Source organism: Pelophylax lessonae, assembly GCF_965119305.1.
Source record: "Pelophylax lessonae genome assembly, chromosome: 5".
NCBI lineage: Eukaryota > Metazoa > Chordata > Amphibia > Anura > Ranidae > Pelophylax > Pelophylax lessonae.
In genome coordinates, this window is record NC_138772.1 from 450570125 (window position 1) to 450597879 (window position 27755).

Genomic DNA, 27755 nt, shown 5'->3' on the forward strand with positions numbered 1-27755 from the left:
CAATAACCTACGTAATAGATTGTTGGAAAGAGGCTATACAACCACCACATTACGTAAGGCCTTCAATAGAGCGTGCCAAAAAACGAGGGAAGAAATTCTGTTCAATAAAAAAACTAAGAATACGGAGGAAAATGTACGTATTGTCACCTCATATCACAAACAGCATCAAACAGTCCGAAATATCTTGCAACAACACTGGTATTTGCTCAGGAATGACGACATTCTGAGCAAGTATCTAAAAGACTATCCAGAAATAACATACAAGAAGGCAAGATCAATTAGGGACCAAGTAACTAAAAGTCACTTTGTGGATAAAAGGGCTATAGAAGAAGAAAACATACCGGGTACCTGGCGATGTGGCAGATGTGATTTCTGCGAATTGATATACGAAAACCAATCCCTCTATTTACCCAATAACCAATTACATGCAATTAAACATTACGTGGATTGCCAAACCATAGGCATAGTATACATTATGTTCTGTGAGTGCGGCGCCTACTATATAGGCAAAACCAAGAGACAGTTTTGGCGCCGCATCAAGGAACATATAGGGTACGGTAAAAATAACCTCCTATCTACGCCTATTGGAAGACATCTTGGCGTCTACCACAAAAACAACACCAGAGTGATCAAATTCGCCGCCCTCGAACGGATTTTAGAAAATCCAAGAGGGGGCGAATTTGATAAAATTATACTTCAACGAGAGGCTAGATGGATTTATAACCTTAAGGCCACCATAAGTCCAGGCTTGAATGAGGCTCTTAGCTTCAAACCATTCCTCTGAATTGGTATATATGTATAAAAAATCTTAATTGCTGTTGTGATATCTGGTGACAATGTAAAAATTAAATCCAAACTTTAACTTCCCAAATGACCTAATAAAATCTGCACCCAAAAAGATGCCACCATACCATCATAAGGCATATACATACTTGCCTCTTGTTTTCCTCAGATGACGATCTGCAGTTACGTAGTGAAAATTGCAATAGTGGATATAAGATCTAACACTTCAGTAATCTTTCCAATATCTCTTTAAATTGAATACTCCCCTCGTTTGGGTCGTCATAACCCACTCCACTGCACACAATATAGGCATAATAACCTAACCAGGATGTAATAGATGTCCGCCAAAACGCTCATAAGATGAGCGGTCCTACTCATCACCATCTTAACCATTATATATATAAAAAAATACAAATGGTGGTACAACAAATAAACTGTCATAAGAATTCTTTTACAAAATAATTAATGATAAAAAAACGAAAGAATATCTCTTGATGGCAGAAACAAAAATGAAAATGGTTTAATTGTTTAAACATACCTGTTTATATACTGTATTGCATAAAAAGATGTGTCGCTATTTGGCCGTGATAGCTTTGATCACGGGAATATCCATCTGCTTAGCGGTGTAAGGTACCTCCTCTGGGTACAGTTCAGCACCATGTCGGAGGTGGGGAGGGCCTCTTGGAGGCGACAGGGCGGCGATGACCCACCCCTTCCGGGTCGTTGGTGAGCACCCTGCGCCTCCATTGGCTCCCTCTTACCTCCGGCATGAGACACGTTCCATTGAACGTCATATCCGGCGACGACCGATGACGCACATCCGGTGCGCCGCGGCCGATGTCGAACACCTGTGCTGATTAGCAGCCGGTGTGCTGACCCTATTTAGACCACAGACCACCAGGGAGCAAGATGAGGCGGCTGGAATATGAATGTGGACGTAGCAGCATGTGAGTACACCGACCCTTTGTGAGAAAGAGAGCCAGAATATACTGCATACCTGAATATGATTTGTACTACTTACTAGCATAGCTAATACCAACAGAATATATCTTTACCTTCCATCCTTAGCACAAATCGATCTGTTTTACTACTACCAGTTGGATGAGGGTCTATCCAATTCCTTAGAATAACAAGATATCAGAGACTATCTATAACAGAGACATCTTTTTGTCTGATGTATAAGAATACAAGTCATTTGTAAGTATATATAGATAGAAAAAACCCCCTTTTCCCCCCCCCCTCCCCCTGAAATAGAGTGGGTGGGGCCTCTTGGGGGACTATGTTACCCGATAAAATTGAATTTTTGGACCTGTATTGACACCCTTTCCTCTGCCTCTTTGAGGTATACAGAGATAAAATACTAGTAAATATATACCCAAATTATATCGTATACCTGTGATTACATATATGCACACCAACCATCTGTCTCTGTTCCCCCCTTCCCCATCTCACTCTCCTCCCCTTCCCACCCCTTCTTCCATTTCTATCCCTTATTCCTCTCTTTCCTTTTACCTTACTTTCTCTTCACTTAACCCCCACCCCCCCCCCCCTCTTGTCCCTCCCTTTCCCCCCCCCCTTTTCCCCCCCCTCACTCCCTTCCCCTCTACCTCCCTCTTCTGCCCTCTCGTATTTTATTTCTTACTTTGGTGTGATATATCTATATCACAGAACGGCGCTTAAAATGCTCACTTACATGCTCTGAGAAAGGGAGGTACATACTATAATATAATTGAGGAATCTTATTACAATATAAATACCAACATACTGTTTACATTCAGGTGTAAGACGTTCAGGCGATCCACATATCATTCTCTATCCAGCCGTCTTACCTGTTCCCATATCCATCAAATATAGTTCAAGGTAATTATCATTGTGTTATAGAATATTCCATAATAGATGTCAAAATTAATTTTTCTAAAAATATTCTAAAAACAATTAAAAAACAATAAAGAAAACAATATAAATGTTACTTGATAATCTACCAATTCAGGTGGTCGTGGTCTGAGGTGCTCTGCCATTGAGCTCAGCCCCCGGTCGTACGGTATCGTGCACTGCAACTTGAGGAGGTGGGTTTATCCGCTTTTCTATTGCCCTCATAGCCACATGGCGACATACATGCATATGTAATAAACATCTATGTATGTTAATACGATTGTAAATGTATGCATTTTTGTATATATATATATGTATAAACTAATAATGTATGATATGCTTCTGTTTTATTAAGAGGTTATTTCATCATCTGAGGTCCTGATGAAGCGCAAATGCGAAACGCGTTGACTATATCAGATTGGTATAACAACCATAATCCTCACCCATTGCCAAGAATGCTTGCATATCAACTTTGAATGTATAAGAAACTATATATATGTCAACATTTGCATAGTGCTCTTTGTTTTCTTTTAAAATTTTCTTAATTATTAAAGTAATTCTTTTAAATCAATAAGTGTGTTCACTCAGTATGTGCCCATAAAGTCCGCCAATAGATGCTTGGACAACGTTTTGTTGTACCATTCATTTTCTCTTTTCTTTGTAATTTTAAAATCAATTATTAAATGGATATATGAATGCAAATAAGCAATAAATATATAGGTATATGTATAAAGGAGTATAGATAGTCAAATATAAATAAATATAGATAAAACAACTCCTTTTAAATATATATGATACATTAAATAAATAGAATGGAAATTCAAGAAAATATGTATACTTTTGGATTGGTGAATGAAAACCTCATATAGGTAATCCTGTGGTCTGGTAACACATGTCAGGTCACCTGTGGCCAGGTGACAACTGCACCCTGTTGGAGGCAGGGGCGCAGCGCAAGGTAGTGAACCCAATAGCAGACTGCTGCGGATGGACCGGAACGTGAGCCCAAGATTCCCCTGGGCGCGGAGTCTAAGACCCAGCAGGTGTTCACCAGGGCCTCTAGTGGTGAGGATGGACTTCGCTGCAGCTGGGCCCAGGTCGCGGCCCCTGGGGTCCCCCAGGTCACGCTCCGTAGGGAGAGAAGGGAAGCAGCCACTCAGGACCCACAGAATGGTGATGGGTAAGCTGAGGTCAGGGTAACAGGCAGACAAGGGTAGTCAAGGGACAGGCCAAGGTCAGGGTAACAGGCAAACAGGAATGGTCGGAGACAAGCCAAAGTCGGTACACAGAAGAGTAGTTCAAACACACGGCAAACAGGAAACAGGAAACTAATACTGTTGAACAGCAAAGCAGACCTGCATTGGTTAATATAGGCTTCCTGTGATGACCTGGGCGGGGCAGGAACAGGAAGTACAGGTGATAAAAAGGATCCAGAAATGCAGTCTGACCTCTAATACAGACATGAAGGTACAGGTAAGCTTGCCAAGCTCTATTGCAAGTCCATGACAGTACCCCCCCTCTTACGAGGCCTCCCCCTACCTCGCCTGGGCCCAGGTTTAGAGGGACACCTCAGATGAAACCTTCTTAACAGACGAGGTGCAAAGACCTCCGATGCAGGAACCCAAGACCTCTCCTCAGGACCAAAGCCTTTCCAATGAACAAGGTACTGAAGAACGCCTCTACAGAGTCGGGAATCCAGAACTTGACTGACCTCGTATTCCTGATTATCCTCAGAGACCGGTGCCATGGTAGGGAAAGGACGAGAAAACTTATTGAGGACTAAAGGCTTCAAAAGGGAAACATGGAAGGAGTTAGTAATTCTGAGGCTTTTGGGGATCTGCAGTTTGAAACAAACCGGATTCAGTTTAGAAATTATGGTATACGGACCAATGAATCTTGGAGCAAACTTCAGGGAAGGCACTCAAAGCTTGATGTTCCTGGTGGAGAGCCAAACTTTGTCCCCTGGCTGAAGAGAAGGTGGTTTACGCCTCCAGCGGTCAGCAAAGCCTTTGAATTTGTCGGCAGCTGCCCGGAGGGAATCATGAACGTCACTCCAGATAGAATTGAAGGACTCCTGAGCTGAAGCCAACGCTGGGATATCCGGAGAACAGGCCATGGGAAGCGGAAGTTGAGGATGTCTTCCATAAACTGCGAAAAAGGGTGTTTTCTGCGAACTGGTATTTACATGATTGTTATGTGAAAATTCCACCCACGGAAGTAGAGAGGACCAATCGTCATGATGAGCGGAGACTAAGGTGCGAAGAAAAACCTCTAACTCCTGATTAACCCTCTCCGTCTGCCCATTAGATTGAGGATGGTAAGATGAGGAAAAATCCAAGGCAATATTGAGGGATTTGCAAAAGGCTCTCCAGAAACGAGACGTAAATTGAACGCCCCTGTCAGAAACAATGTGAGAAAGAACCCCATGGAGGCGGAAAATTTCTCGAATAAAAATGGGAACCAAGGCAGGAGCAGAAGGAAGACCAGGAAGGGGAACAAAATGAGCCATCTTGGAAAACCGATCGACTATCACCCAAATTACTGTATTACCGTCCGACAGTGGGAGATCGGTGATAAAATCCATGGCAATATGAGCCCAGGGTTCCTTAGGAATGGGCAAAGGCATGAGGAGACCAGCAGGAGCTTGTGTGGAGGATTTAGACTGAGCACAGACATGACAAGCCTTGACATAGTCTTTGACCTCCGAGCGGAGATTAGGCCACCAGTAGTGACGGCTGATAAGCAAGAAGGAGCGGAGAAACCCTGCGTGGCCTGCCACCTTGGAATCATGCCCCCAACGAAGAATCTTAGTTCTTAGCTCAGTGGGGACAAAGGTCTTACCAGGAGGAATCTTCGAGTCCAGGGTGGTAGAATGGGCAATAATGCATGAAGTGCGGATGATCGGCTCAGGTTCAGGAGTGACTTCTCGTCCAAAGTGTCAAAGGACCTTGAAAGTGCATCAGCCCGACCGTTACAGGAACCAGGTTTGTACGTAATCGTGAAATGAAAACGGGAAAAGAAAAGACTCCACCTGGCCTGTCTGGGATTCAAACGTTTAGCATTCTGTAGGTACTGTAAATTCTTGTGATCGGTGAAGATCGTTATGGGGTGAGGAGAACCTTCCAAAAGATGACGCCACTCTTCCAGCGCCAATTTAATTGTGAGAAGTTCCCGGTCGCCGATGGCATAATTTCTCTCTGCCTGAGAAAATGTTTTGGAAAAGAACGCACATGGTTGACGTTTCTTCTCAAAGAGTTGAAGAAGAACAGCTCCCACCCCCACTGAAGAAGCGTCCACTTCAATAAAGAATGCATCCCCAGGATTAGGTCTCCTCAAGAGAGGCCCAAAGACAAAGGCCTGTTTCAGATCATGAAACGCAGCTACAGCTTCGGGGGGCCAGACTTTGGCATTAGCACCCTTCTTGGTCAAGGCGATAATAGGTGCAGCAATGGAAGAGTAATTCCTTATGAACTGCCTATAGTAATTTGTGAAGCCAAGAAAGCGCTGTGTGGCCTTAAGACTAGCAGGAAGGGGCCAGTTGGTAATGGCTAAGACCTTCCCAGGATCCATACGAAGGCCCAAACTTGAGACAAAGCATCCTAGAAATAGGATCTCAGAACATTCAAAGGAACATTTCTCCAGCTTGGCATAGAGATTATTCTCTCGAAGGCGCTGGAGTACAGTGCTGACATGGTTTCTATGGACATGCAGATTTTCCGAAAAGATCAGAATGTCATCCAGATAGATGACAACAAACTGGTACAGCAGGTCCCTGAAGATCTCATTGACAAAGTTTTGAAACACAGCTGGGGCATTACACAGCCCAAAAGGCATGACCAGGTATTAGTAGTGACCGTCCCGAGTGTTAAACGCCGTCTTCCATTCATCACCTTCACAAATTCGAATGAGGTTGTACGCCCCTCTGAGATCCAACTTGGTGAAAATGGAGGCACCCTTCAACCTATCGAATAGTTCAGATATTAAGGGTAAGGGGTATCGGTTTTTAATAGTAACAGCGTCTTAAGGTACCATCCTTCTTGGCGACAAAAAAGAACCCTGCTCCTGCAGGCGATGAGGATTTCCGGATGAAACCTTTCTCAAGATTCTCTGCGACATACTCAGACATGGCCTGGGTCTCAGGGATGGACAATGGGTAGGTACGACCCCTGGGCAGAGTTCCCCCGGGAACAAGGTCAATGGCGCAGTCAAAAGACCTGTGGGGAGGAAGCACTTCAGCTGATTTTTTACAGAACACATCCCGGTAATCGCTGTATGCAGCGGGAAGGTCAGAAGATACCGATGTGGTAGCAACCGGAAGTCTCTCCTTAGGGGTCACCTTGGAAAGACATGACGAGAAACATGAAGGGCCCCAAGCAAGCCAGGATCTGCCCAGAGACCCAGTCCACATGGGGAGAGTGGAGCTGTAGCCAAGGAAGGCCCAATACAATGGGAGTAGAGGCTTTGGGCAGGATGAGAAAGGATATCCACTCCTGGTGGAGAATCCCTACTGACATCCTAATGGGTAGTGTCTGGAAGCGAATAGGGCCCCCTGGAAGAACAGTGCCATCAATAGCCGAGACTACCAATGGCGTAGAAAGGGGGGAAAGGGTGAGCTTCATAGAAGAAGCAGTTCTCCAGTCCATAAAGTTGCCGGCAGCCCCGGAATCCAGATATGCAAGGGTTGATTGGGGAGAAGTGCTTACATGAAGGGACACTGGAAGAAGAAGACGGGAAGGTGATGTTTCTGGGTCCAATACTCCACCTTCCAAATGTATTAGACCCGAGCATTTCCCGGACGAAGCGAACAGGAGTCACGAAAATGGCCCTTGCCTCCACAATAGAGTCACAAGCCCAAAGTTCTGCGCCTAGCACGTTCCTCTGGGGTTAGTCTGGTCCGGCCCAGCTGCATGGGTTCCTCAGGCAGAGGATGCTCCATGGAATGAAGAGAGGGGAGCTCAGACTGGCTAGATCCCAGGGAGTGTTGGCGTTTTCTTTCTATGGACCTCTCCTGAAAACGAATATCGATCTGGTTACATAAGGTGATGACCTCGTCCAGACCGACGGGGAAGGTTCTTCCCGCTAATTCGTCCTTCACTCGTTCAGATAGACCCTGCAAAAAGGTAGTGACCAGGGCCTCATTGTGCCAGCTCAACTCAGCTGAGAGGATACGGAACTGAAGAGCATATTGTCCCACTGAACGGGATTCTTGGCAGAGACGTAAAAGAGCACTAGCTGAAACCCGAGCCGGCTCCTCGAAGATATTACGAAAGAGCTTCAGGAAGTCAGACAGGTTGGAAACTACCGGATCATTCCTCTCCCATAGGGGGGCAGCCCAGGCTAGAAAGGAGAGGAGGGAAATAATATAGGCTACCTTTGCCCGATCAGACCGGAAGTTTTGCGGCTGAAGCTCAAAATGGATGGTGCATTGGCTAAGAAACCCCCTGCAGGCCTTGGAGTCTCCAGAAAAACGGATTGGAGGAGGTAGATTCAGTGAATGCGAATCTGTGACTGGCGCGACAGGCCCAGCCACTGGTTGCTCTTGGTGTTGCGGATTCGAGGTTCCCAACGAGGTCTGAAGCTGTTCAAAGCGGCAAGACAGCTCCTGCAGGAATCGCATCACCTGAGTCTGATTAGCTTCTTGCGTCTCGAGTCTGTGAACTAAGCCCTGTAATGGATCATCTGGAGGGAGCGGCATGTCGGCCGGGTTCATGGCTGTTCAAACTGTCAGGTCACCTGTGGCCAGGTGACAACTGCACCCTGTTGGAGGCAGGGGCGCAGCGCAAGGTAGTGAACCCAATAGCAGACTGCTGCGGATGGACCGGAACGTGAGCCCAAAATTCCCCTGGGTGCGGAGTCTAAGACCCAGCAGGTGTTCACCAGGGCCTCTAGTGGTGAGGATGGACTTCGCTGCAGCTGGGCCCAGGTCGCGGCCCTGGGGTCCCCCAGGTCACGCTCAGTAAGGAAAGCAGCCACTCAGGACACACAGAATGGTGATGGGTAAGCTGAGGTCAGGGTAACAGGCAGACAAGGGTAGTCAAGGGACAGGCCAAGGTCAGGGTAATAGGCAAACTGGAATTGTCGGAGACAAGCCAAAGTCGGTACACAGAAGAGTAGTTCAAACACACGGCAAACAGGAAACAGGAAACGAATACTGTTGAACAGCAAAGCAGACCTGCAGTGCATTGGTTAATATAGACTTCCTGTGATGACCTGGGCGGGGCAGGAACAGGAAGTAGAGGTGATAAAAAGGATCCAGAAATGCAGTCTGACCTCTAATACAGACATGAAGGTACAGGTAAGCTTGCCAAGCTCTATTGCAAGTCCATGACAACACACTTATGACATTGTTGAAGTTAAAGTATACAAAATTAAACGAGAATTGAATATGTCTACAGGCCCTAAACATCTTTAAATCTCAATGGATACATTATCTGGTAGGTAAATCAGATGCCATACCAATAATTAATATCAGGTTACCGAATCCTAACATTTGGTAGTGATAGTGTACACAGTTGTTATATATAACCTAGATCTGAGGGACCCTTAAAGGAAGGAGAACAGAAGGGAAGGGGGGAAAAATCATATAGTGGGTTATCCCTATATAGATAAATAGTTACTATAGGGCCTCCCAGGGTGTATAAGCACTGGAGGTGTCCTAGGTGTAAATGCCCTATAGTCTCGCCGATCAAGAAATAATACTAGTTGTAAAAACCAGAAAAGGTGTATAAAATCTTTTCATATGCTCACAAAAAGAGGTAGTGTGTGTCAAGAACTATGCTAGACCAATATGGTACTCAATAGGTGGACCCAAGGGAGAAGGCGGGGTAGACCAAAGGGCCATAGATGAAAAAATAAATAAAGTCTGGGGAAGTTGATGTATCAGAACAGAAGTAGCTCAAGAAAGAAGGAGCACAAGTGGTGATAAGCCCTAGTGTCAATAATTGGAAATAAAGCAATTCAAATCTATGTCCAAATTCAAGCCCCCAGGCTGGAGGGATTCAAATAGGTAAATTCACTTGGTCTCGTTTCTTGATATTTTTATTGTCTTGTTATCCCCTCTCCAGTGCCCTTTAATCCTATCAATACCATAAAAAATTAGTCCTTTGGGATTTCGGTTATGTACGTCAGAGAAATGCTTGGACAAACTGTGTTTAGGGAAGCCATTCTTAATATTTTTAATATATTCCCTTATGCGAACATCATCATAATAAAGAAGGTCCCGTGGTCCTTCCCATGTATTGGAGTTTACAAGGACACTCCACTATATAGGTTACATGGGTACTCTGACAAGTGATTAATTCCCTTATTTGAAAAGTTTTCTTGTTAACCCTTGATTTGAAGGAAGTGGTTTTCCTCTCTTGTGTTAGATTATTTTTACACGCCAGGCATCTTCGGCACCTAATAAATCCTTTCAATTCCGGGAATAGTTTAACCCTTCTTGGTGGATCTACCACATTGTAAACCAATCGGTTCCTCAATGTGGGTGCTTTCCGGTATATATAAACTCAGGCCTATTTGGTAGGATCTTAGAGAGGGTTTTATCTGATTTCAGAATAGGCCAATATTTCTTAAAAAATATTTTCCACAGATTGAAATGATTGTTGAAACCAGTGATGAATGCGCAATCAATTTGGCCATTATTGCTTTTTGTTTTGCTAGTCAGTAGATCTCCTCCGTTCATATTCAAGACCTAATTCTTGGTGGTCTCTAGTGTCCTCCTCTGATAGCCCTTTTCTTCAAACTTCTTAGTAATCACTTCTGCTTGTGATTAATTTTCTTCCAGTTTTGCACAATTTCGCCTTAATCTCATGTATTGGCCCTTAGGGATGTTTTGTTTCCACTTGGGGTGGTGACAGCTAGAAGTGGGGATGTGCCTGTTTTATCCGTAGGTTTAAAGTAGGTTTTTGTTTGTAGGTTATTCCCCTCCATATATAATCGTAAGAACAGAAAGTCGATTTGTTCCTTGTTGTGTGTTCCCGAAAATTTGACGTCGTATCTGTTGTTGTTCAACTCTTGTAGGAAACATTCGAGGGTTTCCTCTGTTCCATCCCATAACATAACAATATCATCTATATACCGACGGTAGAAACATAAATTGGGTCTGTGAATGTTATATACTAGCTCTTCCTCCAACATGTTCATAAATAGGTTCGCGACACTGGGGGCATATCGATCCCTCATTCCGACACCTTTTGTTTGTACATAAAAGTATTGGCGTACCAAAAATAGTTATTAGACATAGCCAATTTCAGTCCCTCGAGAATATATTTGATTTGGGCCTGCTTTAAATTTGAATCTTCAAATAGGGCTTGTGTAATGTTCTGGTACCTCTGGTACCCTTATTCCACTTTCCAATTCAGTGTATGCGTCCCACCATTCTCTTCTGGTAGGTGCGCATACACCTTTAAGACCGATGCTGTCATCACTGAGTGCCGCAGAGCGGCTATTTCAACCGCCGGCGTTCTCACTCACATGTTCGTTCAACCGTCATGGTTGGATCGTCCCTGCCTGAAGTCAGCATACCAGATGTTACTCGCTCCTGTATCTCGCTACCTGAACTTGTTCCATATCTGATCCTGTGTCTCGCCACCCGATCCCCCCCGGCATGCTGCTTTCACCCTTCACTCTTCATCCTGCCTTGAAGCTCATATGCTGACAAGCGCACCTCGCTGTCGGAACCTCGCTGCTGATCCCTGTATCCCGCTACCGGATCACTCGCTCATACCGAACCTCTCTACTACTGCTTGCTATTAGTGATAAGTACCCCGCAGGGGAATCCTCCATAACCTTCCTACTAAGCTCACACTATCTAGCTCTGCATATTAAGGACTGTTACTATCATCTGCACTATTATTTAGATTGCTAGCTCTTGAGCCTACTAACATCTATCCTTGCACTGGGTTAGTCTCTCCTGTATGTCATCTGCTATCCTACCACCTACTACCATACATGATTGCTAACCTATCTGCATCCTACCTGTTACCATCTATACTCTCATGAACATTTCTCTCAAGTGCTGTTCACCTATTGTCACTGTTCATACCTGTCTCTTCAGCTCATCACCATTATACTGCTATATACATCTATCACTCCAGGAACATCTTATTGAGTGTGTATATTTGTATGCTGAATCAGACAGACCACAGTGATGAGTCTTGGGAGTTGGAATTGGTATTTCAACGTATCTCTACATGACTGCTGAGTGGAGTTTTTCTGCAGCTGCAAATCCATCTTGTTTCAGAAAACGCAGGAGCGTTACAGATTCAACGAACCTAAAATGGATTCAGCAGATTTACCCACTCAAGTGACACAATTAAAACAACAAGTGACTGCGGTAATACACGCTCTTACTGAATTAAAAGAAGACAATCAGGCTCTGAAGCAGCAGGTAACCCGTCTATCACAACTTGCCGCTGCTCAGCCCCCTGAACCCAAAATAAATCCTCCTCTAGTGTTTACAGGTGATCGCAAAAAATTTTGTGAATTCAAAAACGCCTGTCAGTTACTTTTCTTGCTAAAACCTCGTACCTACCTTACTGATCATATCAAAGTCTGTACTATTATTTCATACCTAACGGGTGATCCACGGGCCTGGGCAGACTCTCTCTTTGAGAAAAATGATCAGCTTCTCAACTCCTATGCTTTATTCCTAGCGGAACTCGCTAGTCTATATGATGACCCCAATAGGCAGAGTACTGCCGATATTCAATTGAGGTCCTTGAAACAAGGTAGGAGACCTGTAGAAGACTTTGTAGCAGAGTTCAAAAGATGGACCCTTGATTCAGGGTGGAATGATACATCTCTGAGAACTCAATTTAGACTCGGCCTATCAGAAGCCGTTAAAGACGAGCTCGCCCGAGCGGATTTACCGGACACCCTGGATGCTTTGATACAACTCAGTATCAACATAGACAGGAGGCTGCGAGAAAGAAAGGCTGAAAAAATGGGAATGCCATTGTCCAGTCCTTCTCGGATTTCGGCCGTTGACCCTACTCCTATGGAGGTAGGAACCATACGCCCACCTTTATCAACTACTGAAAGAGCCAGGAGACGATCCAGTAATCTTTGCTTGTACTGCGCATCCCCGGATCACATGATAAGCGTCTGTCCCCTTGTCCGCAAAAAAGAGGGTGAGTGTTCACATGTCCTCCTAGGGGGATTGACAACTTAATTTACTAACCCTTATCTTTTTGTTCGTTTGACATTGCAGTGGGACCAGACTAGGATTACCACTAAGGCCATGATCGACACAGGATCTTGCGGAAATTATATCGATATACGTTTTGCTACTTTAAATAAAGTACCTATTATTTCAAAACCTAAGCCTGTCTCTGTGAGTCTTATTAACGGTATTCCGTTATCTTCTGGCCCAATCACTAATCAGACACATGCACTCTTGTCACCACTAACGAGTCTCATACGGAGACCACTACCTTCGACCTATTATCTTCGCCCCACTTTCCCATTGTTTTGGGACTTCCCTGGTTACACACACATCAACCAACCATAGATTGGAAGAAACGGACCCTAACCTTCCTCTCTTACTATTGCGAGAGTACGTGTAACCTCCCGTCTTATGGAAAGATCCTGTCTGTGGTGTCAGATGAGATTGCACCACTATGCTATCAGGATCTGTCCGAAGTTTTTCTTGAGAAAAATGCTCAAGTACTGCCTCCCCATAGGGATTATGATTGCACTATTGATCTACTCCCAAATAGTAAATTGCCTTTTGGTCATGTTTATCCTCTTTCGCAGGATGAACTTTCCCATCTCAAGGAATACTTGGATGAGAATTTGACAAAAGGTTTTATTAGACCTTCCACTTCTTCCACAGCTGCAGGACTTTTTTTTGTCCGCAATAGAGACTCAAGTCTCAGGCCTATTATCGACTATAGGCAATTGAACGCCATTACAGTAAAAGATCGCTATCCTTTGCCGCTTATCCCTGAACTCATTGAACAAGTGCGTGGAGCTACCTACTTTTCAAAATTGGACCTGAAAGGGGCATACAATCTAATCCGAATCCGTGATGGAGATGAGTGGAAGACAGCATTCAGAACCAGATACGGATTGTTCGAATATCTTGTAATGCCATTTGGGCTATGTAACGCTCCCGCAGCCTTCCAACGATTCATAAACGATATCTTTAGAGACTTACTTGATGTCTGTGTTGTGGTATATCTGGACGATATACTTATTTATTCACGATCCTTGTCTGAACATATAAAACATGTAAGACTTGTGTTATCCAGATTACTCACACACAATCTATACGTGAAACTAAAAAAATGCTTATTTCATAAAGAAGAAGTATTATTCCTAGGATACATCATATCCAAAACAGGAATTAAGATGGATATGAGTAAGATATCCTGTATTCAGGATTGGCCTATACCAACCACCCGCAAAGCACTACAGCGATTCCTTGGATTTTCAAACTTCTATAGGAAGTTCATCAAGAACTTCTCTGCCATTGTGAGACCTCTCACACAACTCACAAGTATTAAGAAACCATTTAAATGGTCAGATGAAGCAAATGAAGCTTTTCGCTTGTTAAAAACAAGCTTTACCTCTGCTCCCATACTACGCCATCCAGACCCATCCCTCCAATACATTCTGGAAGTAGATGCGTCAAATATGGCAGTAGGAGCAGTTCTCTCCCAACGACCAACGAATACTTCACCACTCCATCCAGTCGCCTTCTTCTCTAAATCTCTAAGCAGCCCAGAGGTGAATTACCCAGTGGGTGAAAAGGAACTGCTTGCTATAAAACTGGCTCTGGAGAATTGGCGACATCTACTTGAAGGCACCCGATTACCAATACTCATATATACAGATCATAAAAATCTTCAATATCTTCAGACTAACAAAACCCTCTCCCACCGGCAGGTACGATGGTCACTATTCTTCCTAAGATTTAACTTCCTAGTGACCTACACACCTGCAGACAAGAATAAAAAAGCGGATGCGCTATCACGATTAACTGAAGATAATTGCTCCGAAATCCCTTCCGTTCCTATAATACCCTACAAGCGTATTATTGGGGTTGTCCGTTCCTTGAAGGAAGAGATTCTGCACAGTATAGGTTTGGATTCACATCCACCACAACTAAGTGCTGATGCAGAAGGCTTCCTCTACTACAACGACAAACTCTACATACCCCCTACTATGCGCACCAAGATCTTGGAATTGTCACATGATGTGCCTATGGCAGGACATATGGGTATGACAAAGACCCTTAATTTGCTTACCAGGCAGTTTTGGTGGCCTGATATGAAGACATCTATACAAAAATTTGTCTCATCATGCAACGTCTGTGCCAGGTCCAAAATTGACACTACAAAACCATCCGGTCTACTATGCAGTCTACCAATACCCCAGACTCCATGGGAAGTTGTGTCCTTGGACTTTATAGTAGAACTACCACCTTCCAAAGGATTTAATACCATTTTAGTGTCAGTGGACCATCTGACAAAGATGGCACATTTCGTTGCTATTCGCAGACTACCTTCGTCCAAACAAACAGCGGAACTACTGATGAAACATGTCTTTAAGTTACATGGAATTCCAAAAACTCTTTTGTCTGACCGTGGATCACAATTCATCTCCAATTTTTTGCAAGAACTATGTCACATACTACGAATTGAGCGAAAGCTCACTTCTCCCTACCATCCTCAGACCAACGGACAGACTGAAAGAGTCAACCAGTGCATCGAGCAATATTTACGTTGCTACACATCATACCTACAGGATGATTGGGTGGATCTCCTCCCTCTGGCAGAATTTGCCTACAACAACGCAACCCACAGTACGACCAAACAGAGTCCGTTCTACTTGAACTATGGGTTTCATCCCACTATTCTTCCACCACGCATCCTTCTATCAAGTAACCCAGTAGCCTCAGACTATCTTACCCAAATAAAAGACTCTCTGGGTTTACTTAATACTACCATCTCACACGCTCATAGTCAACAAAAAAAGTACTATGACCTTCGTAGAAGACCTTCTCCTCAGTATGCTATTGGGGACCTCGTTTGGCTATCAACAAAAAACTTAAAGCGGTAGTATCCCGCTTTTTGACACTTTTACCTACAGGTAAGCCTATAATAAGGCTTACCTGTAGGTATAATTAATATCTCCTAAACCGGCACGGTTTAGGAGATATTTGCAGTGCATGCAGCCGCTCACGCGAGCGGCGCATGCGCTCTGAAGGTCCGGGGGGACCTTCAGTTTTCCTAGCCGGCAGCTTGCCGGAAAATCACTCCCGCGCGCATGCGCGGGAGTGACGTCATCGCGGCTCCGGCCAATCACAGAGCCGGAGCCGCCGAACCCGGAAGAGACGCTTCCGGATCATGGCGGCGCCCACAGCGATGTCCGGGGGTCCGCGTCGGGGCTTCGTTCTAAGGTAAGTAATGCATAATGAGCTAGTATGCGATGCATACTAGCTCATTATGGCTTTGTCTTGCAGGTTTTTTTTTTTTTTTCAGGTTTACAACCGCTTTAAGATTAAAGATCCCTAGCAAAATCTTGGGCCTCTATTCTTGGGACCCTTCCCAATCAGGAAACTTATTGGAAAAGCTGCAGTACAGCTCACATTACCAACAGACCTCAAGATACATCCCATCTTCCATGTGTCGCTACTGAAGCCCCATGTTCCTGACCAAGGAATAAGGCCTACCATCCCACCTCCACCTCCTGTACAAGTTGAAGGCGGAGAAGAATATGAGATAAAGGAGATTCTGGATTCTCGTATCCACAGAAGAAGACTCCAATATCTAGTACGATGGAAGAACTATGGGCCCTAAGACGACACCTGGCTGGATACCTCTGATATACATGCCCCTAGGCTGATTCGCAATTTTCATGCGAAATACCCGGAAAAAACAGTTCTAGAGGCCTTCCGGAGCCGGCCTTAAGGGGGGGGTACTGTAATGTTCTGGTACCTCTGGTACTCTTATTCCACTTTCCAATTCAGTGTATGCGTCCCACCATTCTCTTCTGGTAGGTGCGCATACACCTTTAAGACGGATGCTGTCATCACTGAGCGCCGCAGAGCGGCTATTTCAACCGCCGGCGTTCTCACTCACATGTTCGTTCAACCGTCATGGTTGGATCGTCCCTGCCTGAAGTCAGCATACCAGATGTTACTCGCTCCTGTATCTCGCTACCTGAACTTGTTCCATATCTGATCCTGTGTCTCGCCACCCGATCACTCCCGGCATGCTGCTTTCACCCTTCACTCTTCATCCTGCCTTGAAGCTCATATGCTTACAAGCGTACCTCGCTGTCGGAACCTCGCTGCTGATCCCTGTATCCCGCTACCGGATCACTCGCTCATACCGAACCTCTCTACTACTGCTTGCTATTAGTGATAAGTACCCCGCAGGGGAATCCTCCATAACCTTCCTACTAAGCTTACACTATCTAGCTCTGCATATTAAGGACTGTTACTATCATCTGCACTATTATTTAGATTGCTAGCTCTTGAGCCTACTAACATCTATCCTTGCACTGGGTTAGTCTCTCCTGTATGTCATCTGCTATCCTACCACCTACTACCATACATGATTGCTAACCTATCTGCATCCTACCTGTTACCATCTATACTCTCATGAACATTTCTCTCAAGTGCTGTTCACCTATTGTCACTGTTCATACCTGTCTCTTCAGCTCATCACCATTATACTGCTATATACATCTATCACTCCAGGAACATCTTATTGAGTGTGTATATTTGTATGCTGAATCAGACAGACCACAGTGATGAGTCTTGGGAGTTGGAATTGGTATTTCAACGTATCTCTACATGACTGCTGAGTGGAGTTTTTCTGCAGCTGCAAATCCATCTTGTTTCAGAAAACGCAGGAGCGTTACAGCTTGCCAGGTATGGAACCGTGACTATGCCGATTTTGAATTCACTAATGCATATTCGCATATTTGTACTCCTACTTTCAGTTCACATGCTCACCTAGTAGAGGTCTCAGTTGTTTTAATTGGGAGTAATTAAATATTGAATGACTATTTCTACTCCTTATTCTTAGTGAATTAGGCCCACAGTCATTAACTGAAATAGAAACAGATGTGTAGGAAGGTTAAAACTGGGTGAGGAAAAACAAAACTCTGCTACTAAGGGTAGGTTGTGGAAGACAACTTCATGTCACAGGTACACCATGACAAGACTGAGCACAGCAACAAGACACAAGGTAGTTATACTGCAACAGCAAGGTCTCTCAATGGAAAATATTTCAAAGCAGACTAGGATGTGCTGTTCAAGCTCTTTTGAAGAAGCACTAAATAACGGGCAATGTTGAGGACTTTAGACCCAGTTGTCAGCCAAGGAACTTAATGCAGCAGATGAAAGCACATTATGCCTACTTCCCTTCGACATCAGAAGTGTGCCGTGTCATCAGCACAGAACTGGCGGAAACCAGTGGGACCCAAGTACACCCACCTACTGTTAAGAGAAGTCTGTCCAGAAGTGGTTTTCATGGAAGAATTGGGGCCAAAAAGCCAAACCCCGACATGGAAACAACGTTAAGTGACTTAACTATGCATGAAAACATAGGAACTGGGGTGCAGAAAAATGCAAAAATTCAAAATTTGAAATATGTGGCTGTAGCAGGAGGCAGTTTATTTACAGGCTGGAAAGCAGTACAATAATAGGTGTCTGCAAGCAACAGTGATGCATGGTGGAGGTTCCTTGCAAGTCTGGAGCTGCATTTCTGCAAATGGAGTTGGAGGTTTGGTTAGGATCAATGATGTACTCAATGCTGAGAGATACAGAAAGATACATTAAAACATTGGATTGGGAATATAATTAGTTCCAGGAACGTGCTTGTAATCCAAAACACTCGTATATCAAAGCAAATTTTCCCATAAGAAATAATGGAAACTCAGATGATTTGTTCCGCAACCATTTATTCATATAAAAATTATTAAAGCAATACAAAATACAGTATGAAGTATATTGTAAAAATAAAATAAATTAACCTGCACTTCAGGAGCTACAGAGTATAAAATAGAAGAGAGGCCGTTCACACTGCCATGACCTGAAAGTCGGCACAACTTTTTCAGGCAACTTCGAAGAAACTTCGGGTAACGCCTGGGTAATCTTCCTGTATTGTCAGATCCAAATCACATCAACTAAGATAAGGATCTGACTTTGAGGCAACTTCCATTAAAGTCTATGGGCACAAGTTGGACAGAATTTGTCTTGAAGTAGTACGGGAACCTTTTCTAAAGTCGGAGTGACTTAAGTAGTGAAAATTAAGACAGCTCTCATTGACTCAGGATGGGTTCACACTGTGTGCAAGCGTGGCTCACAGCAGGGGTTCGGGCTTCCCTGTTCTCCGTTTCAGGGACGAATCAGGCCCAAATTTATGCCTGAATTTGGACCTGAAACAGAGCCAAAGATGCACAGGACCCTTGTGCACTGCGCTCCGTGGCCACCCTGGAGATATGTGAACCGGCTCCTTTGAGAACTGGTCACAGTCTCCTGTCATGCCAATTGGATGCGGGGAAAACCCACATCCAATTCGCATCAGTGTGAACCAAGCCTTATACTCAGTTGTGACGTAACGCTACTGCTATGTCAAGACCTCGCTCGTTTATCAAGTTACATTTTATTTAAAACATTTGCTCATCTTGTAAAACACTCGCAGACCAAGTTACTCATAATTTAAGGTTTTACTGTACTTATCCATCATGCCATACCAGCAGAGAGGTGTGTGGTTGGCCCCTAATTTATTCTGCAGCAGGGTAACGACCCCAAACCTACCGCCAATGTCATTAAGAACTATCTTCAGTGAAGGGCTGGCTGAAGGAGCTTTGGAAGTGATGGCTTGGCCCCCACAGAGCCCTGATCTCAACATCATTGAGTCATTCATGGATTACATGAAGTGGTCGAAAGGTTTGAGGCAGCCTACATCCACAAAAGATCTGTAGTTAGTTCTCCAAGATGTTTGGAACAGCCTACCTGCTGAGCTCCTTCAAAAAACGTGTGCAGGTGTAGAGAAGAATTTATGCTGTTTGGAAGGCAAAGGGTGGTCACCAAATATTGATTTGATTTGGATTTGTCTTCTGTTCATTTACTTTCCATTTCCAGGCTAGCCTGCCACATGCCCCAGGAAGGACACTTTATTTAGCCCATACCATTAACCTGCTCCAACAAAGAGACCTTTCCTCATGCTAATTACTCTTACCAAAGACCACCCACCGCCTTCCGTTACGTCATTTCCGGTAGCGGTGGAACGCACGCCGGAGCCAGAGGAGCCCGCTGCACACCGTGATTGTTGGCAATCATACCGAGTATATGACCATACATCGCCTGTTTTAATTCATCAAATGTGAGTGTTTTATCTGCATTTTTTTCAATAAATAAGAAGCCATAGCAATATCACACTATTGGAGATCTCTTTCCTTTTATATACGATCCTTACCCTGACTTGGTGAAAGCCCATAGGAGAACCCTAGTGGTCTCTGCCCAGACCCAAGGAGTGTGTTCCGGATCTGTAGCCGGACTCCGCCTGTATGACCCTGACACTATAAGGTTTAAGGGTCCACTTTGTCCGGTAAGTTCAATACCTGGGGGGAGAGGAAAAGTCACCTACCACCGCACCATTGCAGCATGAATTCGCACAAGATCTTTAGCACCTGAGCACCTTATTTCCTGGTTTCTATCTTTCACTGGCTACCTGCTGGAGTATTAATTGGACTGTTTGTTCTCTGAGATTTATGGACTGTATTATTCATGAATTTTTTCTTTTTCACTTCACTGGGTGTTTTAAAGTGATTGTATTCATAATAGGTGCACTTTCATACTTTTGTATATTTATATATATTTATTTATTTTCACGGGAAATATTTTTATTACATCAAATCTGCGCTGTTCCCTTGCACTATCACGTTTAAAATCCTTTTGATTTTCTTGCACAGCAGCACTTTTGAGACACTTCATCACCATAGCGCAGCTTTAATTTTGTTTTTTCACACACTAGGAACATACCACACCTCTCCTGCAGGGTGCCCTGGGTGTCCCAACCTCCCACACAAAGATTATGATGAGCAAAGACACTGAGCCATTCAGACTGTGCCCAGCCTGTGTTTACATTTGAGAGTCTGCCCCTTTCTTCTGTGATGTTTATCCTCTTCCTGCTCCCCTTGCTCCCTGTGTCCAGTGCCCACGCTTCTCTGCTGATCAGGAATTGCTCCCAGTGATCATAAACAAAAGAGAGACCAATGTGTGGGAGCACACTGAGGACACAATGACCATCAAAGTAAGGGGGCACAGACACTGACTACAAATGTAAGGGGGGCACAGATACTGACCACCAAAGTAAGGGGGGCACATACACTGACCACCAATGTAAGCGGGGCACATACACTGACCACCAATGTAAGGGGGCACAAACACTGACCACCAATGTAAGAGGGGCACAGACATTGACCACCAATGTAAGGGGGGACACAGACACTGACCACCAATGTAAGGGGGGGCACAGACACTGACCATCAAAGTAAGGGGGCACAAACACTGACCACCAATGTAAGAGGGGCACAGACATTGACCACCAATGTAAGGGGGGGGGGGCACAGACACTGACCACCATTGTAAAGGGGGGCACAGACATTGACCATCAAAGTAGGGGGGCACAGACACTGACCACCAATGTAAGAGGGGAACAGACACTGACCACGAATGTAAGGGGGGCACAGAAAATGACCACCAATGTAAGCCGGGCACAGCCACTGACCACCAATGTAAGGGAGGGCACAGACACTGACCACCAATGTAAGAGGGGCACAGACACTGACCACCAATGTAAGGGGGCACAGAAAATTACCACCAATGTAAGGCGGGCACAGCCACTGACCACCAATGTAAAGGGAGCACAGACACTGACCACCAATATAAGAGGGGCACCGACACTGACCACCAATGTAAGGGGGGCACAGACACTGACCACCAAGGTCTACTTTAATGTAGGCTGAGAAAAGGTGTTTGCTCACTGTCTATTGTTTGTTTTATTTTTTTTCTAAGGTGATCCTTTTGTTTATGTGTGTCTGTGAAAGTTTTGCTTGTATCACAGTAGTTAAAGTATTTTGTGGGTACAAGGACTGCAACTGTGTGTAATGTTTACTGACATCAGGCTTAGTCTATATGTAACCATGTTCCTTTAGGCCACACCCACAATCCAGTACAATTTGCCCACACCCACTCCTCACCGCAGCTCACTTTGCTAGGTTGGGGTTATGTTTGTGAGACTCTAGCTTGTGGTGCGGTAAATAAAGTATTTTATGTGGATACTGAAAGACTGTGGTATGTTAGGCCCCACTGCAACTAAAAAGAAAACTCAGACTCCTGCATCAACACAAGCAATGTAGATGCAGGGATCTCTTCTGTTGTGCTATTGTATTCTGACCCCACCAACAGAAAACATTGGTGGCTGCAGTGGCTGATTGAATGCTGGTTTTCCTGCATGAGAAAAATGTAATATAATATATTACTAACAGAGCAATGTCTCAAGGAGTATAATAGGGGTGCTAACCCTACAACCCAAATCAACAGAGGCGTAGCACCCCTATTATACCCCTTGAGACATTACGCTGTTAGTAATATATTATATTACATTTTTCTCATTCTATACCATTGTGGTTTGTAACAGCAGCAGTCTACTTACTTGATTATTACACTTATTTTTATTTTTTCCTTGGCGCGAGTGATTCATCACATATTATTTTCCTGCATGAGTTTGACAGAAGCCGCTCTAACGACTGGCTTCTGTTGAATGAAGAATGTTACATACAGATTGAAATCAGGCTAGTTCTTGTGGAACCAATGATTTTCGGTCCATGTATACCCAGCTTAAAGGATAAGTCCAGGCAAAACCTAACTAACTCTAACTTGCTCTGTGCCACATTCTGAACCTAAACTATCTAACCCTGTAAAGCAAAAATCACTTTACTTACCTATTCTGCACCCGATCCTGTCCGGTCTCCAGCAGCAGAAGCCATGTGCAGGAGAGGACTGACAACGGCTGTGAAATGAATGGGAAGTGATGTCACCCATAGAGTTACTATGAGGCTTCTGTTTTCGAGTGCCTCTCCTGCACCCACCTCCATGCTAAAGCCACCGCTGACAACTCAGCATGGGACTGGACCGGTTTGGCTGCAGAATAGATAAGTACAGTGATTTTTGCTTTTCAGGGTTAGATAGAATAAGGTTAGAATGTTGCACAGAGCAGGTTTAGCGTTAGTTAGGTTTTGCCCGGACTTATCCTTTTTAGAACTGCTGTTCAAATAAATTGCAGGAGGCCAATAGCAGGTCAAATCCAGGTACCTGCACCAGTTTATTAAAAAGAAAAGTAATGATTTATTAATGAATACCTGTGCATGTAGTTCAGCTTTAATGATTACTTGTCAACCAGAGTGCATTGTCTCACTTTATTAATTACAGTAAAATGCAATTCCTCCAAAAAATCAATCAATATAAATTAAAGGACTTCAGTCACACCAGACATGTTGTGCTGATGCACATAGAAAAGTCCATGCATTGTATAGTTTTGTTCCATTGGTTTGCACTTTCTCACTGAAGTCAATTGAAGGAGACTTCCACAATGCATCTAAAGCATTTCTAAATTATTGCACATGTTGTCATTCTTGTGGATTGTAACCTTGGGTGCAAGTTTATCTTGTAAGGGGAGCCATCTACGAAAATCAAATTTTTTTTCCATGTGAAGTATTCTGCAATATTATTTTGTTAATATTAGTATCTTAACTGTTGTTTGATAAAGACTTACTGATTTAAATTGTCCTGTATGTTAATTTATATTGATAGGATTTGACATTAGTGGCGGGAGTAAGTCCTGTATCATTTGCTGCTTTTCAAACAAGAGCATCAGGGAGCATCAATGGCTCAATGTACCAAGATGTAAACATGCACACAAATTCAAAATTGCATTGACTCAGCCCGGTGCCTTTTTGATGGTGCCAGGTGGTCAGGGAAGGCCAGCACTGGCTCCTTCAAGGAAAGTGACAAGCATGTCATTGGATGACTTGCAGCTGTTGACAGAATTTCTAGATGCCAAAGTGTATATATGCTGGTTAAAGAAACACACTTTCATCATTAAGCAAGAAGGGGGGTACCCACGCGCTATCACGTTTAAAAATATAAAATTTAAAAATCTCTATAGAACAGCTGCAAGCACCGAAAATGGCAAATTCCAATGCCAAAAAGGTGCAGAATGAATAAAGTGAAAGTGGTGCTGCGCTATTCTATCAATAGTGTGAAAACCCAATAAATCACTAATGTGTCATAATAACACTACATGCGATGATGTGCCTGATGAATAAAGTGCATGTGCTGGAAATGATAAAAGGTGTATAGAGGTGGGCAAAGGTGTGTATGAGTTGCAATCTCACAAGGTGCATATAGAGAAAAAAAAGATGTGTTCAAAGCACTTAAAAGCATGATAAAAGATGTATAGAGGTGGGCAAAGGTGTTTATGAGTTTCAATCTCACAAGGTGCATATAGAGAAAAAAAGATGTGTTCAAAGCACTTAAGTAGAAATAATCATTATTAAACCGTTAGTAGCAAAAATATTATCTAATGATGGTAAATGGAGGTATAAATATTAATGATATTAATTATGATGATGTTAAATATGATGATATTATTAATTAATTAATGCATTTCAATGTTTTGATTATAATATTGCTTTTTATTTATACCTCCATATACCATCATTAGATAATAATTTTGCTACTAACGGTTTAATAATGATTATTTCTACTTAATTGCTTTGAACACATCTTTTTTTCTCTATATGCACCTTGTGAGATTAAAACTCATAAACACCTTTGCCCACCTCTATACATCTTTTTTCATTTCCAGCACATGCACTTTATTCATCAGGCACATCATCGCATGTAGTGTTGGTATGAGACACATTAGTGATTTATTTGGTTTTCACACTATTGATAGAATAGCGCAGCACCACTTTCACTTTATTCATTCTACACTTTCATCATTAGTATGGTCACAGCATAAACATTTTAGAATTATTAGCCCTCATTATGTGTAAATTCATTGCTCTGCAGAGGGAAATGCCACTTTGTGGGGGTGAGCTGCCACCATATTGTATAAGTAGGTACACCATATTTGAACATTATGGCACACATACCTCTCATAGCACCCACTTTCAGCAGTGTCAAGTCTAGGCCACAGTTTCTGCTCCATTTAATGACGCCATTTCTCTACCGATGCTTTTTCTGGGTCACAAAATGCTCTACTTTGGCCAATGGATGAACACTGAAGAAGTAACTCCTACACATGTGTGCAGGAGTTTCTTCATCCCGAGCACTTCCAACAGCTTTGACATGTAAGAATGACCTGGGATATACACTGCATGCATACATTTAAAAAAAAGAAATGCTATTAGCATGGTGGGGTGTTACTTTTTTGGCAAGTCTCTTCTGCTAAAGAACTTGAACTGCTGACAGTTTAATTTTACTTTAATAAGTATTGCTAATTAATTGAAAGCTAAACAGTATAAAGTAAAATGTTGATGTAAAGCAGTGGAACTATAAAATTTGCTATTACTACTACTATTTAAAATTATACAGTATGCACTGTATGGCCAAACGTTTGTAGACACCTGGCCATCACACCTATATGATGTTGTTGGACATCCCATTTCAAAAACAAAGGCAATAATATGGAGATGCCCCCAATTTGTGGCTATAGCAGCCTTCACATCTTTATGATCGCCCATTGTAGTGAGGGAAAAAAAACCCACAGGGGTAGCCATGACCTGTAGAAGAAGAACTGGGCATGCCTTCTGTGAACAGTCACTATAGGCATAGGGAGCCCAAAACATCCAAGGATCACAGTGCCACGTGGCCAGGAAGAGGCAGGTAGTGGATATGCCAGCTGATTGTGCACCCTAAAGACCAAAGTGGCACATGCCTGTGCAATAAGCCCTGGTGGGATCAAGGCTGGACAGGCACACCCTGACCTGCACAGGAGCGTGTTAGAGACAGAGGAATAGCTCATAATTCAAAACAGAGCAGCAGCTGAGAATCCCACTTCGGGCTGCCACCGAAGGAAGGTGCAGCCTAGGTACCCTAAATTACCCCTAAGGGACTGGGGATGCAGCACCTTGTGGAAGGGGCATATCCCCAACCCCTTCAGCAATTTGCCCTGCCAGAGGACTTGCCTCACAAGGAAATCTTCAGGGACAAGGTTACACCAGTATAGCACCCTGCAGCTAACTCACTGTATTGCATTATGTGACTAGCTGAGTCCCATGCAGGATCCAGTGCCTGAAGCAATGTTACAGATTGTCCTTGCACCTCCTTCTTAGCTGGGTCAAGGTTTGATTAAACCAAAGGTGCAGCCAAGGCGTCAACCAACCTGGAAAGCTGCTAAATGGAAGCTGCAGTGGCTATGAGTAGCTGTTTTGGATCGGGACCAAAACAGTCCTAGATTATATCTGCCCCTGGCCCAATCTCAACCTCGTGTGTGCACACAGGAAAGAAAATCATATGCCGACACACTTGTCAGAGATAGCTGGTTCTGCCTCTATTTGTTCCTCTTTTAAGCTTTATAAAGCATCAAGAAATTCATTCCAGTAATACTCATATATAATACGTATAAGCTAGCGATTGGAGTATCTATGTGTCTATGATTTTCTTCCAGGATATGACAACCTTCTATTTTGAGTGTAGTCTCTCTCTGGAGGTGCCATCTTGCTTCCACGAAGGGAGGAGTGATCTAGCAGCCATTTTGAGTAAGGTAGTAATTGCAGCAGTAACATATATATATATATACACATAAGGTATGCATCATACGGTGAAATAGGCATTTCACTATAACCATTATTAACCATTGATTACATCCATTACATAGCTGGATACTTGGCTAAAGAATCATTGTAACATGTAATCATGTTAACAAAGAAAAAGTAAAATGGAAAGTTTTGCTTCTGTCCGAACAGAGAGAGAAAATGTCCATAGGACACTAGCAAAAAACGGAGGCTTGCTGCCAGTGGAAGAGGCTATGCCGGGGCTGTCTATACAGCTTTGTTTTTTTTCCCAGTGTCCATTTACCTGAATGTAGCTACAAAACCCAATTGTCTAAGACTTAGATCCTGTGTCCTGTAATGTAAGAAAATTATTTTTTTATTTTTAGACAGAATCACACTAAATAAGCAGGGTAGCACAACAATAAAGCTGAATGTGTTTAATAGAGATCACAAATACTGCTAGTTTATGTGATGCTCAATTTACATGTACTGTATGTTTGTGTAGGAAACATGACTTCTTGATTCAAATTGCTTGATAGCAAATCCTGTAGTTTTTCACTTTGTGCAACATATTACCAATGTGTCTCTTGTTGCAGGAATGAATTTGGACTATGCATATGCTACTTTTGAAGTCTGGCACAATGCTTTAAAAGTCTCTGATAATAGATATGATTTGTGTTCAGGAACAGATGATGAATTTAATTTTTGTGGTGCCTTAAAAGGAGGTAAGTCAAATAAATAAGTTATATGAACAGTATGTCACTATTCTTTGCTATATTGGTTAAAAAAAAAAAAAGAAGATGGACAGTATGAACTCCGGATGACCCTGTGTGGGATTGTGTTTCCATCTAGAGTGCAATGTAAGGTAGGGTGACCAGACGTCCCCGGTTTCCGGGGACAGTCCCCGGACTGAGGACACTGTCCCTGGACCAAGGATTCAGGGCCAGATTAACGTAGACAGGGCATGTTGTGGGGGAAGGGCTAAGAGGGGGCTGCAGAGATAATCTGTGAGAGAAGGGTGCAGAGGTGAGCTATGAATATGGGGGCAGAAGTGTCCTCTGAGCATAGCAAACCTCTGAACCCTGCACTCTATGTAATATACTGTATACCCAAAAAGTGTAACCGCGCTAGTGAAAATAAAGAGCAGCAGCTTCCAATGAGATTCCACTAAGCAACAAAATAGTAAAGTAAAAGCTGCGGTAAGTGATAATCATTAGTGGATTAATGAACCCAAATAACAGATATAAATGACAAAAATCATACAAATAATGATGAATAACTGACGTCACACACGTAAC

At 43.4% G+C, this 27755-nt stretch overlaps 1 long non-coding RNA gene across 1 annotated transcript in view; it reads left to right on the forward strand.

Moving 5' to 3' along the window:
* Positions 1–27176, forward strand: part of LOC309555839 — a 45604-nt gene extending 18428 nt beyond the window's left edge. The window contains exon 3 of the long non-coding RNA XR_014225282.1: positions 27054–27176. This is a non-coding gene — a long non-coding RNA (uncharacterized lncRNA). The remainder of the gene's footprint in view (positions 1–27053) is intronic.
* Positions 27177–27755: the final 579 nt, after the last annotated feature.